Raw genomic sequence first — 21,400 nt, forward strand, 5'->3', positions numbered from 1 at the left:
AATTCACTCGATTTTAAAATTCATAAAAATAAATGGATTGCTATTTTTTTGAATTCGATTATAAAAGTTCCACTATTTAGACAATGTATAATCGAGATGTATCAATTTTGGACACTGTGGGGTGCTTATCCTTCCCCTCGCGTAATCGACTCTCAAACCCTTTAAAATGAATCTTTGGTAAACGCATACCATTTTTTATCTTAAAAAATGATTTTTATTAAAATTATTTTAAAATACATTTTTTAGGTATTCGACCTACTTAATCTAAAAATCGATGGTGACTCCAAATTTAAAATTAAACCAAATTCAAGTTTATCAAAACAAATTCATAATTATTTTTAAATTTAATTTATTTATAAAAAATAATTATGACAAATATAAACCCAAAAATTACATAGATCACAAAAACAATTACATCCTCCCAAAATAATTCTCTCATAATCCTTTCATATCTATAAAGTCAAATATTTGTTCACTAAAAAAGTGATTTCATAAGATTATTTTATTTAAAATAAGCATTTAGTTATTAAATAAATTAAATCATCAAGTAATCTTTAATCATTGTAATTACAATAAAATTCAATTTAATTGTTAATTAGAATTTAAATCAATATCAAAACTCTTATATAATAAAAAAATTTCCAACACATTATTAAAATAAATTTACATTTTAAATTTTAATTATTATTTTCATACAATCACATATATTTTGATATCCTTAATACTCTATCTCGTTAAAAATGTCTATTTTAGTTTTTAAAATAGTCTCATTTAAAATGTCCTATTAAAAATTATTTATTTTATCCTATATGTCTTATTTTTTATATCTATCAAAATAAATCAGTCAAATATATTAATCATCTTTTAAGAATAATTTTATCATTTTTCTTAATCAAATGTATCCTAAAATTATATAAATTTATATATATAGTTAATACAAGATACAAATTATGAAAAAGAGGGGTTTAGGGTTTATGAAAAAGAGAGGGTATTAAGTTCGCCAATCAAAAAGACGGGAAGTTCTACGGTGTGACAGTCTTAATATACGATTAAAAAATGAGCTATCGGTTTTGTTATTATTTTTTTAACAAAATCGGTAAAAAATTACTTAAACGTTATTATTTCTACCGGTTTTGTTATTATTATTAATTATCGATATTAGTAAACGCGACATAAAAACCCGGTAAAAATTAATGTTTTAAGTAACGTTTTACCGGATATGTTACCAAAACCGATAAAGCGTCAAATATTAACAAAATCGGTAGAAATAATAATATTTTTAATCATTTTTACTAATTTTATTATTTAAATAATAATAAAATCAATAACATATTTTTTAACCGTATAGAATAATTATTATCTTTATTTTAATTTAGCAGAAATTAAGGATAAAGCCAATCATGATTTAAATTTAATAAAAAGAAAAAGAAAAATACAATAGATTTAATTTACTAAACTATTGAAACAGCTTAAATTCAATGGAAGGATTATAAATGGATAAATATTTCAATATCCAATTAAAAATATATTTTTAATATCCTAATTTTATATTAGGGATATAAAATTTTAAAAATTATATTATAAATTCTTAAAAAATTAAATTCTAATTAGTAATTTAGTTAGTAATTTAATTATATATTAATGCTAATTAAAATTAAATTCTTAAAATAGATTAATCATGTAGCTATCCTTGAATTTTTATTTAACATGGACTTTTTATATGGTATATTTAATGTGTCACTTAGTAGTGTTTCGATGTATAACATTCACCATAGAATTTTTTCATTCGATATACTTGAACATATGAAAAACATAAAATCCTAATGTGTGGGGCTCTCTCGAATATATTTTAATTCCTTATTATATATAATATTTGATTTAATTTTATAAATAAATTTGAAAAACTCTCAAACTACTACACCATAAAAGAAGGGTTCAAAAACTTCAAGGACTAAATTAAAAAAATTATCAAATTCACTGATCAGAAGTTGCTTTATCCCTAAAAGAAAATTGCAAAAAGTGCGGAAACATAGCCTCGACAGGGGAAAAACCCTTTTTTTATTTGTTCTTTTTGCTTTTAAGTGCCTACAAGCAGTTCTCCATTCAAAGTAGCCAACTGAGCCAACCAAAAAAAAACAAACAAACAAACACAGTGGAGAAGAACTCTCAAATCTATGTTACTAAAGGTGATCACTTTCTGCATCTCTCTAAACAAACGGAGATTTCTTCACATTTTAATGGTTTTTTTATGGGTTTCATTGTCTGGTTCATTGAGATTATTGTAATATGGTCTTTTTTTTTTTGCTGTGCACATCTTGATGCAGAGTGAAGTGTTAGGATCGATAAAAAAGGTTCTTTTTTTAATTATTCATTTGGGGTTTTAAGGAGGTTTCATCAATGGCTTCTCCTTATCCCATTCCAGTTACTGCTACTCAGGTACTTAAAAAACGTTTTAATTGTTTGTTGAAAAAATCTGGGTTTTGTTGTTGTGTTTTTCATTGCCTTTTCTCTCTCTGGTTCATTAATTTTTTTGTTTTTTTATTTTTCTTTGAATTGTTTGTTGAAAGAATGAAAAAAATGGGTTTTTGTTGTTGTCCTTTTGTTTTCTAGGTGGGAACATATTTGTTGGGCAATATTATCAGGTACTTCAACGGCAGCCACACTTGGTGCACCAGTTTTTAGTGATACCAGTACCATGGTTCGCGTCGATGGCGTTAACAGGTATCCGCCACCGGATTGCTGGTATTCTCTGGTTTATCGAGTTCGATTTGTTTGATCTTTGATAAAACTAAGTTAATTTGATGCCATTTTGTTGCATTTTTAAGGAGTATGTTATGTATCAAATTAGATGAATGGTTCAACCTGTTCACGAAATTTTAGTTCATTGAATGTATTTATTGTCTGTTCTTGTCATGTGGATAATCACCGATTGAATGATGGCGTTGCTAACTTGCTGTTTGATGCCCTTTGTTGCATTTTATGGAGTATGGTCATGTATCGAATTAGATGAATGGTTCGACGTGTTCACAAATTTAGTTCATTGAATGCATTTAGTGTCTGTTCTTGTTGTGTCATAATCACATATCGATCGAACAATGGCGTATACTTGCTATTTGATGCCCTTTCTTGCGTTTTTATGGAGTTGGTCATGTATCGATTAGATAAATGGTTCGATGTGCTCACAAGTGCATTAAGTGCATTTAGTGTCTGTTCTTTTTATGTCGATAATACATATCGATTGAAAGATGACGTTACTAACTCGCTATTTGTAATCAATATTCAATACACTTCTATACAAGTAGTGATAGGGTAATGCTTTTGTTCTTGTTTATGTTGTCATCAACTATCTTGGTAATGGAACTATAGGCTTACTTTTCCTATTTTCATTCCGAAGCAAATCCATGCTCTTGTTATGTCGCTCACTCACTGCGATTGAGATAAAGACAGCGAATCCCTAGAATCGTGGAATAGAGGTGTTCTGGTGACGGTTTCTGGTTTGGTGCAAGTGAAGGATTTCAATCCCCGGGGAATTTGTGCAGACATTCTTCCTTGCGCCGCAAGTAAAGGCTATTTCGTTCTAAATGACGTCTTCACTACATTGAAAAGGAACAAGTTCCCCAACATCATGCAGTCCTATTATCCCAGCACAATCTTGATCGCGAAATCAATGCTTTCGTAACAATCCCAAACCAGGTATTTCCTTTCCGATTCTTAATGTGAGATTTATGATTGAATCCAAATCAATGCTTGCGTTCCTTTAATGTACTTTACCATCTTAGAGAGTACTACGTCTACGATGGCTTTGCGATCTACACAAGCTTTTCTGGAATCTCCAATTTCTTTTAATGTTTGTTTGTGGTAAAATTGCTCTGAAAGTAGTAGTATGGAGGCTAGTATATCTTTTATGTTTGGCTGCTAACATTAATTTTGTCGTAGTGCCAAGCTATGCTGGGAGGAGATATCCACGGACAGGATTTTTGGCTCCGTCAGTGCCAAAAAACGGTGTCGTTGACAAGTATGGTTTCTCGGAGCAGCAACTGCAGCAAGCTCTGGAACCTGAAAGTATTGTGGAGAACATTGTGTGCACGAGTCCAATGGTTCATTCTACATATGGTGAATACTGTCCAAGAGCATGTGCCTCCTGCTGTTGAGGAACCTGTTGGGGAACCCCAGAAGCAAACCTATGCCAACATTGTACGTTTCACGTGTGGTGCTCAATTTTATGTCATTCGTATTTTTTACTTACGAGATATTTGTGTTTATTGAATTAAAAATCGGCTTCTTTTCGTCTTATAATTTAATTTTTGTTTTCTCCGTGATTGTCTATATTACAGGTTGCTAAAAGACAACCTGCACCATCAGTCGTTCCTCAGGGTTCTGTTAACATAAACACGATACCTGCTTCTGGCTCGGATCATGATGCAAATCACACTACTCGGCAACCCGTTTTCTCTAACGCTGTTGAAGTGTCCGGTGCTTATGGTTGACGAAATTTCACCAGGAGAATATGAAGTAAAAAGCATATGTTGAACTGTTTACTATAGGAGATGGTGACATGTATGAAATGATTCTGTAGAAACTCTACAAATTTTATTGTTGCGAATCTCGAAACATTCCGTTGCTAGAATTCCGAAGCTAAACACGTTGTTGATTTGCCGCTCGTTTTTTTTAGAAATAATCTGTTTATGTAAGGAACTTGCCCATTACCGTGTCTGAGTCTGAATTATGGAAGAATTCAAGAATTTGGCGAGATCAGTCCTGATGGAGTGGTGATCCGTAGTCGCAAGGTTCTCCTTTTAGCTCTTCCGTGGTCCGTTAACTGTATCTTGCTTTTAATGCTAAAATATTCGTTTGTGTGCAGGATATTGGCATTTACTATGCGTTCGTCGAATTGAAGACATGACAAGTGTCCAAAACGCCGTCCAGGTCCGAATTTACTCCTAGCACCTACTGTCTTAATAGCTAACCTTTTCTCCTGGAAGAACACTGATAGCCATGTAATTCTCATTGTATACTAATTTAGTCAAATCTTATGTGTAGGCGGGAAGTGCACAGGTTGCCGGACAACAAGTGTACATCGAAGAGCGGAGACCGAACAGCTATATACCATCTCGAGGAGGAAGTATGTACATCTTTCCCTTTTCTTTTAATCGATATAATTCTATCCTATCGGGATATGTTTCATCGCGTAGCGAAATAGTCTGAAAGGAGCATCGTACCTCCGTTATAGCTGTCTAATGACAAATGTGACATCAAGAACATTGTTTTTCGATTCTTATCGAAGTGGTTAAAATGTCTCACAGGGAGGGCAGGGGCCGAGGTCGAGGCCGAGGCCGAGGCAGCTATCCGATTGAAGCTTCAGGGGCGTTTTGGTGGTCGAAATTATGGCAGAGGCAGTACCTATGGAAACAATCAGACTGCAGTCGATCAAGAGGGAACTGATTTTATAGGCCAAAACAACATAATTATTCAAAGAGATGAAGAATTTTTTGAATCAAAGGACTTTACAAATCATGAACAAGAGAGTTTTAGAATGAAGATGGAGAACAATTTTTTACTGAATGAAATAAAAGAAAGGTTGAGTGATAAAGAATTTCAATATCTAAAATTAAGTAAAAACTGAATTTTTTTAAAATTTAGTAACTATAACATAAGTGAGAGAAAGTTTAGTGATGATTGTGTAATTTACCCTTTCTCATTTGATCCAAACTAGTAATGGTTTCGACTAATTATGTAGTAATTCACTATATCAAAATTTAATTTATAAGTTATGCTCAAAACAAATTTTTTTATCACATTATATTTTCATAAAATTTATGTATAATTGGATATTTATCATTTATTTAAAAATTATATTTAAAAAAAAGTTTTGTCGCTGGTTTTTTTATTACACCACCTGGAAGAGAACCACCTCCCACGTCAAAAACGACGGTTTCTTCTCTATGACCACAATCTCACTAATTTCAAATGCCCTTTCCAATTGTTTACCTTTATTTTGATGGTCGTTTTGTCGTCACTTTTTGTCGTCGTACATGACATACGACGATAAAGGGTCGACCTTTCGTCATCAGTAAACGAACATCATCGTGACGAAGAATAAAAAAGAAAAACATCGACATTACTAGGTTGTGTCTTCCGTTTTTTTAGGCTACGTTACGAGTGTCATGCCACCACTATTCCACCTGTTGGAACTCAATATCATCTCTGCCCAAGATTTGAAGCCGGTATGTTGTCGCAATATGCGGACATATGTGGTGGCTTGGGTCCATTCAAAGCGAAAACTTTCGACTCGAATGGACACCCAAGATCATACGGACCCTACATGGAACGATAAGTCATTTCCATGTGGACGACGAGTTCCTCAATAGTGAGATCTCCACCTAATGATCAAATCTACGCTGTGCATTGGTTCGTGATGTACATGCAGGGAGTACGAGTCATCATCAAGAACCTTATCCCGCAGGCTCTTCAATGTGTGGCCGACACGGCCAAGAAGTCCAATTAGGTACGAGTTTCATGGTGTTTCAGGTTGGAGACCGTCGGGTCGACCCCAAGGGATTTTGAACATCAGGGTGGCATTACTTGATAATTCGATGAGGAGCATGCCTTTGTACTGTCAAATCGGATCGTCGGCGGTCGGTTATCGACGTTTGATGGGCGAAGACGCATTTCAAAGCACTAATAATCTCAAAATCCTTTCGAGCACTAAAAGCAATACCAACAACAATCATCTTTTGATTGATGGTCCGATTAAACCGAACTTTGACAACCAAGAGTGATTCGTTCGGTTTTGGAGCCATATGTAATGCCTAGAAGATCGATGAAAGGATCGTCGGTTGTCAATGGCGGGTCAATCATTAATGGTTCCGAAATAGGGAAACACAAATACAAGGTTAATTCAAGGGGAAGTTCGTTGGTCAATCACACGTTCAACAAAAGTACGGGTTGAAATATGAAACCAAGTTCCATTGTTAATGGTTCGAATGACGGGCGTGCCGAAATTTTGGACCAATTCAGAAATCGTTCCATCACCATTGGCAGTGGAGGTGGGGAGGAACATGTACTATAACAGAATGGAAGAGGTGAGAGTTCGGGGTGAAGGGTGGAGTTAGATGGAAGCGTCGAAGGGCTCGAATCGAAACTAGAACGGCGAACCAAGCTCCCACCAGTTTATGACCCCAAATCCAATTCGATAACAATTATCTCGATACATGTATAAATCCGATTCCCATGCATTTGTACAGCAAGACAAACATTCTTACCATATTCGAAAACCCTAATCCATGGAAGAACATCTCTACATTCCTCAGGAGGCCGAGCCTTTCCTCGGCCAGAGGGAATTTCCGACACGGACACAAACTTCCTCGACCAGATGAAACATTCCTGCAAAGTCGCTTAGCCTAGCCTAAAATCAACATCCGTATGGAGAAAACCGACATGAATGGCAAAGATAAAGCTACCATAATCCCTTCAAAAAGGAAAGCTCTGAGAGTTATCTCATTATCCCCAAAAACGTAGTCTTAAGCAATACTTCGGTGAATTTCCATACCCTTTTCTCCCTTTTCAGTTCCTTTGTGCATGATTATCGTATTGAATACGTAAATTAATTGAATTATACATCTTTCAGCAGTTCACATAGATAGTAAAAATGCAAGAGTTGATCAACGTAGAAATATATCACTTCGAACTCGAGTGAGCGTTAAATTTAGAAACCAGTCTACATGGGTACATTCGGAGAGTCCCTTACAGGATGTTCTCGTACCATGTAAATATGTGTCAAACACGGAAAATATAAAGAAAATAAGAGTCGGAACAAAGAACAACAAAACATAATCATAAAGGCGAAAAGGAGACAGAAAAATCCTTTAGGAGGGTCAATTACAGTGCCGGGATTGTGAAATATTGGTGGATAGAAAGAAAATGAATCGACTAAACCCTACACGGATTGTGACAAGATGAAGTTTCTATAATAAAAACTTCACCATTTCAAAGTTCATCATGCATAGGTTGCTGTAACGGGAGTTCCTTACCAGGAGCTACATTACCGTCGAATCGACCTTGGTTAATACCTTCTTCTACTGCTTTGCGAGCAAGCTCTGGTTTTCCAGCCATTCCGGCTCTTATGGCTGCAGTAATTGTCCTCTGCACTTAAGTATGCCGATACGCTTTGAAACAACGTAAAGTACAGCACACGAGAACAAGACAAATCCTAATATGAGAATCACCCTGTCCAGAAGAAACGTAGCGTAAGCCTTGACATCCTAGGATAGGTAGTCATTACTCGAATATAAAGGAAAACCTAACCCTTAATAATACCTGTCAATAACATCATGGCGTTGCATCGTGGACAGTAAATTCCGAGTTCGTGACAACAATGATTTGTGCCCTTGTCACTTTCAGCCTTCTTTAATACGCCGTGATTCCTCTCATATAACATGTAGGACATAAGTCAACAAATTGAATGCACGTAACTCTAGTCTATGCTCCGAAATCCGAACTGGATTGGCCAAAGCAACATAGATAGAATTATCATCTCAGTTTCTTAAGGAACATGAACATTCAATCAAACCTCAGCCAAACATGACTTCATAGTTCATAGGCAAGTACCAAATCTTCTAAAACTACACTACTTTCAGCAAGTTTCATAAAATAACATTTCGGAATAGGAACATCAAGACATACCGAAAGTCATGAGTGTGCTTGTGCTTCTTTCGACCTCCTATATACACGTACAAGTAAAGCAACAAAACCATAAGGAACCATATTATAAGACCATCAAAGATAATCAAACAAGAAACAGAACCGAAAAAATAATGTTACAGACCTGAACCATCAATTGACGGGTACGGCGAAGACTCTGTGATGCTTTCTGCAGCAGATGTCATTCCAGCCTTTGTCCTGAAATGATTATAAAAAGGGGTAAATTAAAGAGCAGAAAATTATTCTATTTTTCATTCAACAAAGTTACCACATAAAATTCAGGGATCCTAGGCTAATTACTATGTCATTGAAGGCCAAAGAAAAAACTACATACTGCAAATTGCGCCGACGAACCGTGGATTCTTCTCCACCACCGAGAAGAAGTTCTCTCTACAAAACACACGTAAATATAACCATGACTGTGAGAAACCTAAAAAACATACTTTCTCTTGATGCAATTAACATATCTATCAAACTTTGTATGGAAAAGTACTACATATCTACCGAGGATCTAAATTACAGCACGCATTCCCCATTGCATCATGTTTATGGTACTGCTATGGCCGATCTCGATTACATTAAATATCGAAAGCAAAGAGAATCGAAACCACACAGAAAACAACAATCCATGGCTATTACTATCACTTTAGCAGTACCTAAATTTTGCTTCAATCTTAGCAATGAGATTTCCTACCTCTTTCTGAGCAGTTTTCCTCATATTATCCTTTGCTTGCAGGTTCGCATTCCTCAGGCTCATTCTCAAACTAATCACAGTAATAACAACGAAATTTCATCACTAAATGCAATTAAAACACTACCAACAAGATTTGCTAAATCACAGCTAAACCCAATTAACAACGAACATAAAACCATTTCAATCAGTTAAAACAATAGCTAAAACACAAAACCCAAAATCAAACGACAGAAAATTTTCTCATCTTTGATTCAAAACTATAAATCCGGGGGTCGAAATTAACCTTGGGATTGACTTTTCCAAGTTTCGAGCATAGCTTTAGCAGACTGGACCTCTTCATCGGTAGGAAGCTGCGGAGCGAGAAGATCGAGATTGAATTGCAATGAATTAAGCAAATTCAAACCATCTTGAGCCAACCCGTTTAACCTGGGCAATGAGATTTTGTTCTTAGTTTCTTCCATTGTTGATTTCCCATATTCCTGAATCTCTTTTATGTGTTGTTGGGTCTTTGAATAGGCTTCGTCCCACTCTTTCTTTGTCTTTTCCACTTCTTCCACCACCTTGTCCATAATTGTTTTTTCAAATTTTCGTTTGAGTTCTTTCGTCTGTTTGGTTGATGAGAAAATGGAATGGAAATTTTCCGGGATGTTTGATTTCAGCGATCCAAGAGGTCAGCAAAGGGAAAGTTGTAGATTTTGGTTATTGCTGAAACGGCAGCATATTGAGTTATAGGATAAAATACCTATTTAGTCACCCCACTTATTACCATGTTTCTATTTTGGTCACTCAGATATTTATTTTTCAAAATATACCTTACGTTATGTTTGGTTTCTATTTAATAGATGGTCGAGTTTGAGTTCGAGTTCAAATTCAAATTCCAATTCAATTGGATAATTATAAGACAATGTCTGTTTAAAGATGACTCTCAATCTTTGGAACTCGATGATCAATGGGTATCTCAAAACTTTCTCGTACATTGAAGCTCTTGATTTGTTCCGTGAAATGGGTCGTTTTAGTGTGAAGTTTGATGATTTTACATTGGCAACAGTTTCGAAAGTTGCTGGGGAAATCAAGGACTTGGTATTGGGTAAATTGGTTCATTGTCAGAGTATAAAACTGGGTTCGGGGTGGATATCGTTGTTTCTAATTCTTTGATTTCAATGTTCGGGAAATGTGGGGAGTTTGAGGCGACGAAGAAAGTGTTCGACGATGTGTAGAGAAACGTGGGGTCTTGGAATGCATTGATTTCAGGTTATTCGAATTCAGGGGATTGGGTATTGGTAAAGGATATCTGGGAAGTTGTTAAAAATATGCAACTTGAAGGAATGAAATTCGATGGATTCACGATCTCGAGTCTTTTACCCTTGAGTGGCGGTGAGGGTAATTGGGGATGTAAGTACGGGAGGGAACTCCGTTGTTATATTCTTAAGAATGATCTGGATTCGGATTTCGGTTCAAATGTTCATTTGGGTTGTTGTTTAGTTGATATGTGTTAGATTTGTCTAGAAATTAAGTTGACAAGTTGGAAATTTCATCTTGGTTGGTGGCCAACTTATTGGAAATTTCATCTTGGTTGGTGGCCAAACTTTGAACATGTGAATTTCATATTTGGTGGCTAACTTGTACACATTGGAAAATTCTTTGGTAGGTGGCCAAACTTTGAACATATTGTTCTTGAAACTCAACTATAAATAGGCCTAAGTATTTCCATTAGAAATCATCCCAAAAACAAGTTCTCTTTCCTCTTGTATTCTTCATTCTCACACTTTGGGAATTCCAAAGAATTCCATTTGTTGTAATATTGGCAATATAGTGAAGTTATCATCCAGTGTGGTGCCCGAGGAGTAGACGATATTCTCGTCGAACCTCGTAAATTTAGTTTGTTCTCTCCTTTATTGTTTTTTATTCTGTTCTTTTCCATTGTGTTTCAATATTCAATAGTTTGACAGGTTTATCCGCTGTGCAACCTTTGGTGGTTTTAATCTTGACATTTTAGGTCAATTTTAAAACTACGTTCGTGTGGGAAATAACCCGTTTTCCCCAACAATTGGCATCAGAGCTTCGGTTGAGGTTATCTTGGTGGTTTCGTTGCTGAAAAGATACAGTTCGTGATATTGAATATTGTTCGTTAGAATTAAAATACCAAAATACGGATCAGTTGAGACATCAAGCTCTTCATCTGGACAGGTGAGGAGGGTGATGTCAAATGCAAATTTCTCGGTGGAGTTGTTCGATGGATCCGGTCATTTTGGCATGTGGCAAGGCGAGGTGTTAGACGCTTTATTCCAACAAGGTCTAGACATCGCCATTGAGGAAGAAAGCCCGAATATATAGAGGAGAAAGAATGGGGAACAATCAATCATTTGGCGTGCAGCACGATTCGATCTTGTCTTTCCAGGGAGCAAAAGTATGGCTACAAGAACGAGACTTCTGCAAGTAAGATGTGGAAAGCTTTGGAAGAAAAATTCCTGAAGAAAAGCTCTCAGAATCGTCTCCACATGAAGAAAAGTTTGTTCAGATTTGATTATCAACCAGGCACCAGTATGAATGAACACATCACTGCGTTCAATGAGCTAGTGGAAGACTTATTGGGCATGGATGAAACCTTCAAAGATGAAGATTTGGCTTTGATGTTGTTGTCATCTCTTCTAGATGAATTTGAGCACCTTGAGACAACGTTACTTCATGGTAAGGATAATGTTACCCTTAAAGATGTAACTGATGCTTTGTATAGTTATGAACTCAGGAAGAAAACCAAGAAGGAGAGTAAGTACGAAGCAGCAGAGGCCATGGTGGCAAGAGGTCGCTCGAAAAGTCAAAAGCCAAAGTGGAGAGGGAGATCAAAGTCGAAGTCCAGACTGGAAAAGATGAATGTGCCTTTTGTCATGAGAAAGGCCATTGGAAGAAAGATTGTCTGAAGCTGAAGAAGAAAGGAAAAGCTACTCCAGATGCATGTGTTGCAGAGCATGATGCACATGACTCTGACATATCATTGGTTGCTTCATCAACAACATTCCATTTCGATGAGTGGATATTAGATTCGGGTTGCACCTATCACATGTCCCCTAATCGGGAGTGGTTCTCCGATTTAGTGGAACTAAATGCATGAGTTATTTATATGGGCAATGACAATGCCTGTAAAACTGTTGGGATAGGTTCAATTCGATTGAAGAATCAAGATATCAACCAGAGTTCTGACGGATGTCCGATACGTGCCCAGTTTGAAGAAAAATCTCATCTCGTTGGGAGCCTTAGAATCCAAAGGCTCAGTAGTCACTATGAGAGATGGAGTTTTAAAAGTCACATATGGCGCACTTGTGATGATGAGGGCATCAGGAAAAATAATTTGTATTACTACCAAGGTAGTACAATTATTGGAGCAGTTGCAGCAGCTTCCGGAGGTGATGATTTGGACGCAACCCAGTTGTGGCATATGCGGTTGGGACATGCTGGAGAGAAATCCTTGCAAATTCTGGCAAAGAAAGGATTGTTGAAAGGTGCAAAGGCTTGCAAATTGAACTTTTGCGAGCATTGTGTAATGGGAAAGCAGAAGAGAGTGAAGTTTGTCACCACTATACATAATACAAAATGTATTGTAGATTATATTCACTCAGATGTATGGGGTCCTTCAAAGACATCATCTTTGGGATGAAACCATTATTTTGTAACTTTTGTAAATGACTTTTCAGAAGAGTTTGGGTGTATCCGATGAAGTCTAAAGATGAAGTGCTTCAAATTTTCCTGAAATGGAAAAATGTGATCGAGAACCAGACTAGTAGAAAGATCAAACGTCTTAGGACGGACAATGGAGGGGAATATAAAAGTGACCCATTCTTTGACGTTTGCCATGAGTATGGTATTGTTCGACACTTCACTGTTAGACATACACCACAACAGAATGGGGTGGCAGAGCGTATGAATCAAACACTATTAGAGAAAGTTCGATGTATGTTGTCTAATGCTGGGTTAGGCAAGGCATTTTGGGCTGAGGCTGTGACATATGCTGGCCATCTCATTAATCGTCTGCCGTCATCAGCGATAGGAGGAAAAACACCATTGGAGGTATGGTCTGGAAAACCTGCTACTGATTATGATTCCTTACATGTATTTGGATCCACTGCTTATTATCATGTGAAGGAATCCAAGCTTGATCCGAGAGCAAAGAAGGCTCTTTATGGGAATCACCCATGGAGTGAAGGGATTCCGCCTTTGGTGTTTAGACACCAAGAAGGTAATTTGTAGCAGAGTGTTACCTTTGATGAATCTACCCTAGTAAAGAATGTAACAAGTGAAGCTGTCCAGACAAGTAGTACTCCGCAGCAGGTGGAGCATACTCCAAAACAGGTGGAGTTTCAGCAGATGATGATCCCAGAAGTTGATGCAGTTGATTCTTCAACTCCAATAGAAGAATCAGAAGATGAAGAGGTTCAAACCCAAGAACCATTGGAGACACCAGAAACACTTGCAGTTACAAGGCCAAGGAGAGAAATTCGTAGACCTGCTCGATTTGTTGATATGGTGGCCTATGCTCTTCCAGTTGTTGATGATGATATCCCTATCACTTATCAAGAAGCAATACAAAGCTTGGAAAGTGATAAGTAGAAAAGTGCCATGGATGAAGAAATGCAATCTCTCCAAAAGAACGACACTTGGAAACTGGCACAATTACCGAAAGGTAAAAGAGCCATTGGATACAAGTGGGTATTTGTAAAGAAAGATGGATCTCATAACAAGAAAGATGTTCACTACAAGGCACGGTTGGTAGCTAAAGGCTACGCTCAAAAGGAGGGAATCGACTACAATGAAGTTTTCCCCTGTTGTGAAGCATTCCTCCATTAGAATATTGTTGGCCTTGGTAGCACAGTTGAATTTGGAGCTAGCTCAACTTGATGTAAAGACGACTTTCTTGCACGGTGATTTAGAAGAGGAGATCTATATGACACAACCAGAAGGATACAAAGATGGTGGTCTTGAGAAATGGGTTTGTAAGCTGAACAAATCGCTGTATGGATTGAAGCAATCTCCGAGGCAGTGGTACAAGCGATTTGATAGCTTTATGAGGAGGCAAAAGTATAATAGAAGCAAATATGATCATTGTGTGTATTTGCAAAAGCTCAAAGATGAATCTTTCATTTATCTTCTCTTGTACGTTGACGATGTTGATCGCTTCGAAGAGTCAAAAGGAGATAGACAAATTAAAGGTCAGTTGAATCAAGAGTTTGAGATGAAAGATCTAGGTGAGGCCAAGAAGATTCTTGGTATGGAGATAAGCAGAGATAGACAGAGAGTAAAGCTTTGTTTAACACAGAAGCAATATCTGAGAAAGGTATTACAATGTTTTGGCATGAATGAAAATACCAAACATGTAAGTATCCCATTGGCTTCTCATTTGAAACTTAGTTCTCAATTATCTCCTAAAACTAACGAAGAACGAGTGTATATGGCAAAAGTTCCATATGCTAATGCAGTTGGAGCTTGATGTATGCAATGGTGTGTACGCTCCTGACATTTCACAAGCAGTTGGAGTTGTGAGCAGGTACATGCATGATCTTGGAGAAGGACATTGGCAAGCTGTGAAATGGATTCTACGGTATCTCTAACAAACCGTGGATGTTGGTTTAGTTTTTGAACAGGATGAAGCACTTGGTCAGTGTATGGTTGGATATGTTGATTCCGATTATGCTGGTGATTTGGATAAGCGTCGATCAACTACTGGGTATTTGTTTACTCTTGCTAAAGCCCCAGTAAGTTGGGAAGTCTACATTGCAATCTACGGTGGCCTTGTTTACTACAGAGGCAGAATACATGGCAGTTTCAAAGGCTGTAAAGGAAGCAATTTGGCTTAACGGGTTGATGGAAGACTTGGGAGTTGTTCAAAGTCACATTGGTCTCTATTGTGACAGTCAGAGCGCTATTCACTTAGCGAAAAATCAAGACTACCATTCAAGGACTAAGCATCGACGTGAGGTATCACTTTGTGCGGGAGATCTTTGAAGAAGGAAAGATTCTACTTCAGAAAATTGCGACATCATAAAATCCTGCAGATATGATGACCAAGGTGGTAACAGTAATCAAGTTCAATCATTGTTTGAACTTGATTAACATCCTAAAAGTATGAACACCTTCGGGAGTGTGGTACTTATGAGCGCAATTAGAGGCACTACAATTTGGGGAGTTGAAGAAGTTGAGTAGGCTTGGTAATTTCAAGCCAAGGTGGAGATTTGTTAGATTTGTCTAGAAATTAAGTTGACAAGTTGGAAATTTCATCTTGGTTGGTGGCCAAACTTTGAACATGTGAATTTTATATTTGGTGGCTAACTTGTACACATTGGAAAATTCTTTGGTAGGTGGCCAAACTTTGAACATATTGTTCTTGAAACTCAACTATAAATAGGCCTAAGTATTTCCATTAGAAATCATCCCAAAAACAAGTTCTCTCTTCCTCTTGTATTCTTCATTCTCCCACTTTGGGAATTCCAAAGAATTCCATTTGTTGTAATATTGGCGATATAGTGAAGTTATCATCCGGTGTGGTGCCCGAGGAGTAGACGATATTCTCGTCGAACCTCGTAAATTTGGTGTGTTCTCTCCTTTATTGTTTTTATTCGGTTCTTTTCCATTGTGTTTCAATATTCAATAGTTTGATAGGTTTATCCGCTGTGCAACCTTTGGTGGTTTTAATCTTGACATTTTAGGTCAATTTTAAAACTACGTTCGTGTGGGAAATAACCCGTTTTCCCCAACAATATGTACTCGAAAAGCGGCAAAGTTTCGATGGGTAGAAATGTTTTTGATAGAATGTGGTTTAGAAATGTTTATGCTTGGACAGCAATGATCAATGGTTACATCGAAAACGGAGATTTCGATGAAGCACTTGTTCTTTTTCAGGAAATGCAGTAGAATGGTGGAATAGAACCCAATAAAGTGTCTCTAGTGAGTGTTCTTCCCGCTTGTAGCTCCTATGCCGGTTTAATGTATGGGAAACAAATTCATGGTTACGCATTTAGAAAAGAACTGATCACTGATGTGGCTTTGTGATGCATGTATTCTAAATGTGGGAGCCTGATTAGTGCGAAGGAAGTTTTCGATAAAGGTTCGTTCTGTAAAGACGCTATATCTTGGAGTTCAATGATCTGTGGATACAGTTTACACGGAAAGGGTGAAGAAGCCATAAGTATATATAACCATATGCTTTTTCTTGGGAATAAACCAGGTATGATAACAGTGGTAGGGGTGCTTTCTGCTTGTTGTAGGTCGGGATTGGTAAACGAAGGTCTTCGTCTTTATAAGAAAATAACAAACGAATTTATCCAAAAAAAAAAAATGCCTGTTGAACCAGGGCCAAGTATTTGGGGTGCTCTTGTCAATTCTTCCGTAATGCACAGGAATACCGAGATGCAAGAACTTGCTCGTAGGTTTCTCATTTATTTAGAACCCGATAACCCTTCGAATTATGTCTCACTTTCGAATTTACATGCCTCTTCTAAAAGATGGGATGCGATGGCAGGATTAAGAAAAATGATGAAGGAAAAGGGTTTCAAGAAGACACCTGGGTGTAGCTGGATTAGCATCAATGGCAAGACCCGTTGCTTTTACGGCCGATAAGGCACATCCTCATTCTACTTCGATATATGAGATGCTTGGTGATCTTATATTTATAATGAAAGGAGGTGGTCATCCTATTGATTTTGAATACTTGATACTGATTACTAGTTGCTAATCGAAGTGCACCTCTGCAGTCATTGCGGCTGCCTCGGATGTGGATATAAATTCATCAATCACGATCAAAGCTCAACGAATCCATCACCTGTTGCTAGAAAGATCGAACCGTTTCAGGTTGGTCTTATGGCCTATTGTTCTAGTAATTATTTATTTTCTTTAATGAAGGATAATAATTATAGAATGGTGATATCTTAGGTGGCGTTTGGTTGGATGAAATCCCTCGGAATTGGGGGAATTGGAATTCAATTTCACCACTTTCCCATGTTTGGTTCAAGTTTTCCAAGGGAATTGGAATCCCACATGGCTTCAACTTTCCATCAAATGAGGGAAAGTGAATTTCATCCAAGAATGGATGGAATTCAATTCCCTTGTTAGAGGGAATTGAAATTTGACCATACTACTCTCATCAATCTTTTTGTAACTTATTCATATATTGAATAAAAATATTTTTTTATTATTTGGGGTCGGGTCGGATTTCTAATTTATATATTCGGGTCGGGTCAGGTGAAACTTTATTTTGGTCGGGTCGGGTCGGTTTTTTAAATATGATATTCGGGTCGGGTCGAGTTCGGGTTTAGGGTGAAAAATACCCAACCCGAAAATATATATAATTTTGCCTTATATATTTATAAATAATTACAATAATATTCTCTATATATTTTTTCAATTAAGTCACTGTTTTTATTGAATAAAAATAATTTTTTATTATTTCGGGTCGGGTAGGGTCGGATTTCTAATTCATATATTTGGGTCGGGTCGGGTGAAATTTTATTTTGTTCGGGTCGGGTCGGGTTTTTTAAGTGTGATATTTAGGTCGAGTCGGGTTGGGTTCGGGTTTAGGGTGAAAAAAATCGGATCGACCCGAAAAAAATATATAATTTTACCTTATATATTTAGGAATAATTATAATAATACCCCTCTATATATAATTTTTTTCAATTAAGTCAATGTTTTTATTGAATAAAAATAATTTTTTATTATTATTTTGTGTCGTGTCGGGTCGAGTTTCTAATTCATATATTGAATAAAAATAGTTTTTGGTATATTTTTTGGTAACTAATTAACATACTCCGATTGAAATGTATCGAAATATTGTTTTATCTTTTGGTAACTTATTAACATATTTTAATTGCGATGATTTTAACTTATGATGTTTATTAGTACGATTTTTATAATTTATTGAAATGAATAATCAATCAATAAAATAAAATTTTAATAATTTTAATTTTTTTATAATATATTACTACATGTAAGTTGTAAAACAAACTAAAATAAAGCAAAAAAAAACAAGAAGGGCAATTCTGTCATTTTACCTTACTGAAATCAAATTCATCTGACATGTCTGCAAACCAAACAGAATATGGAATTGAATTCCATTTCTATTTCCTGCCAACCAAACAAAATATGGAATTGGATTTTAATTCCTGACAGATTTCAATTCCTTCACAGATTCTAATCCCCTCGTAAACATTCTAGCGAATCAAACGCCACCTTAGTGTATGCAATCTATCATTCATTTCCCATTTTTTTCTCTGCATTCATTTTTCCTTGAGTCTCATAAGTTACATCATCTGCACATCGTGCTAAATCCATGGTGAGCCTCAATCCGATGCATACACCGTCACCGTCGAGACGGAAAAGATTAACTGTTTGCGGCAACAGCCTCATGATCTACCTTTGGTATGGGGTTTCCAGATACCTAAACTAGATTGGTACCTCAAGCCGATTACCGAGCAGTAAAGCTCGGAAAGAAATAGGTTCCACATTTCAACTAAATTGTTCCAAAGTAATGCACATGCCATTCTCCTTCGAGTCAGAGCTCAAAACAAAAGAAATATAATGTTAAAAAACAAGACCTTGCTGTATGTTGAAAGATGGGACGTCAACTATCCGGCATTTTTCGTTTTCAGTTCATATGCTCATCTACTTCTGTGCATTGGGTTCTTTTTCTTGTCGGTAAGCTTAAACTCAACCAACCACAACTCATCCAATCCTTCTAGTTTATCTGCTTCTTTTACTCAGACCTTTCTTTCTTTTCTTCTCAACAGGTACAGACATAGGTGCTTGATGAATGCATCCTAAGGGCAACTTCGAGTAATCACCAGATTTTATTCTAAGTGAAGCAGCCAACCCAACTCCACAAAATCCACTAACAATTGATGATAGGCACAATGCTGATGCTAAGAAAGAAGTAAGAGATCCTTCACAACCCCTCGGACACAAAGTTGCCAGTCGAACAGAGAAAGGAAGGATCTTAAATTGTGCAATAGTTTCTGCTAAACCCGAAAAACAAAGGGCAAATTGTTCGTTAGGACTTAAGAATTCCGATACAGAGATTGATCTGTCTTACCAAGACAAGGTCAAGAAGAAGGGAAGGTGCTTACAAAATCTGTACAGCACCGATCAAGTATCAACTGGCCAAGGTCAAGGAAAGAAGCATCAACTGGCCAATTACTCGCCTCATTCCGATAACTGAAGGAGCAAGATGTAGAAGATCGAGCCTGACAGAAAAGGAACCACGGAAATGTAAGCCACAATCCAAAGTTAAAGTCTGGAATATACTGTCTTCATTGATCTCAATCATAAGATCATGCAGCTGTTCTCTGATATTTTCCAAAATCGACTGCCCCGTTGGAAAATGACGCAAAGGTTGGGGTAAACCGAAACTTTCTTCATCTAGCCGATGCAGGCACTGCACGCTGAAGAGATCATAGAACTCTATATTGCTTTATTTAAATATTAATATTTCTTTATTTAAACACGTGTCATCATCTGTTTGGAGAAAAAATATTTCAATTAAAATAAATTAAATTAATAAAAGCCCTCCAATGATATCGCGACACATGTCATCATATAATTGGAGGATTAAATATATTGAACTAATTTAAAAGGATGACCAATTTAATACATTGCGTAAGTAATAAGGACTAAATGTAAATTATATCAATTTTATTAACTATCACGTCAGCACTTTCGTTAACTGTTAACGACTAATGGTCTGTTTGAATGCATTTAAATAGTTGAATGGTTTGATTGACAAAAATTTAAAAATAGTGGTCAAAATAAAAATGGGTTATAGTTAAGTGGTCAATAGTATAGTTTTTAACCACCTAGACTCATTAAATTATTAATATCTAATTAAATTTTAACCAAATAAAAAATAATTCTATTATATTCAAATTAATCTAATTAAAAATATTAAAAAATTCAGTTAATTCGGTTAACCTACTGAAATAACCAAATTTTATTCGGTTTAATTAATATTTTAAAAAAAATAATTCGATTAATGATTAAATTTTTTTAATCATTCGTTGCGTATACGATTTTAATACCATGTGCCTATAAATATAATTGGAACCTCTGTGGTTGACATCGTTGCGTATACGGTTTTGAGCAATTTTTTTAAGTATAATTATAATTACGATTATAAAAATTAAATGATAATTAATTGTTTTGAAAACTACTTATTACAAAATATAAACAGATTTAGATTAAGCTTACAAAAAAAGATTTAAATCAAAATAAAAACTAAACTGAAAATTTATACCATATTTACTCATGATAATAGAACATTTTAATATTTTTTTAAAAAAGAAATTAATCATTTTAATTTAAACTTATAAATATTAATTGGTCAATACATTTAATTAGCCGCAGATTTTGAATCTCACTCAAGCTCCAATGTCAACTTTGTATATTTTGCACAAGTTGACTTTAAATTGGTAAATATTCTTAAATTCACGTTGAAATAAATTTTAATACATTTGATGATACTTTTGACATTTAATCGTTTTGACTTTGTTTTGATATGTTTAGGTTTGGGGTGGTTATCCAGTCCAAGGCCAGAGTATACCTAAGACCCAGTAGTAAGATTCGAATTAAGTCTTATAAACTCAAATTCTAAAATTTCAACCACGTATACCATTACTCGATGGCAATCATTTTCACTTTCACAAAATAAAAACAAAACTTGAGCCATAAATACTGGCAAAATCAACGAGATAATGCATTGATTTTTTTTTCACGAGATAGTGCCCTCGCCAGATTAATTGCTCAGATGGGGTGATCTCTACAGTCCCACGTCCCTGGGGGTAAGTCGCCATGCACGCCCCAACACGCTGGGCATCCGAGGCCATCCGAGAGCATCCGAGGCCATCCGAATGAGCTATGCGAGGGCAACCGAGCGAGGGTAGGTCGCCATGCACTCCGGGCGACCTACCCTCGCATAGCTCGCTCGGTTGCCCTCGGATGCCCTCTCATAGCTCGTTCGGATGGCCTCGGATG

At 36.2% G+C, this 21,400-nt stretch overlaps 4 pseudogenes; 2 read left to right on the forward strand and 2 right to left on the reverse strand.

Moving 5' to 3' along the window:
* The first annotated feature begins 2,336 nt into the window (after positions 1–2,336).
* LOC120218938 lies at positions 2,337–5,481 on the forward strand (annotated as a pseudogene).
* Positions 5,482–7,732: 2,251 nt separating this feature from the next.
* Positions 7,733–10,058, reverse strand: LOC120114645 (annotated as a pseudogene).
* A 254-nt stretch (positions 10,059–10,312) lies between these two features.
* On the forward strand, positions 10,313–17,157 carry LOC120218949 (annotated as a pseudogene).
* Positions 17,158–19,039: 1,882 nt separating this feature from the next.
* On the reverse strand, positions 19,040–19,657 carry LOC120218959 (annotated as a pseudogene).
* Between the last annotated feature and the right edge of the window lie 1,743 nt (positions 19,658–21,400).

Source organism: Hibiscus syriacus, unplaced genomic scaffold, assembly GCF_006381635.1.
Source record: "Hibiscus syriacus cultivar Baekdansim isolate YM2019G1 unplaced genomic scaffold, ASM638163v2 tig00000778_pilon, whole genome shotgun sequence".
Taxonomy (NCBI): domain Eukaryota; kingdom Viridiplantae; phylum Streptophyta; class Magnoliopsida; order Malvales; family Malvaceae; genus Hibiscus; species Hibiscus syriacus.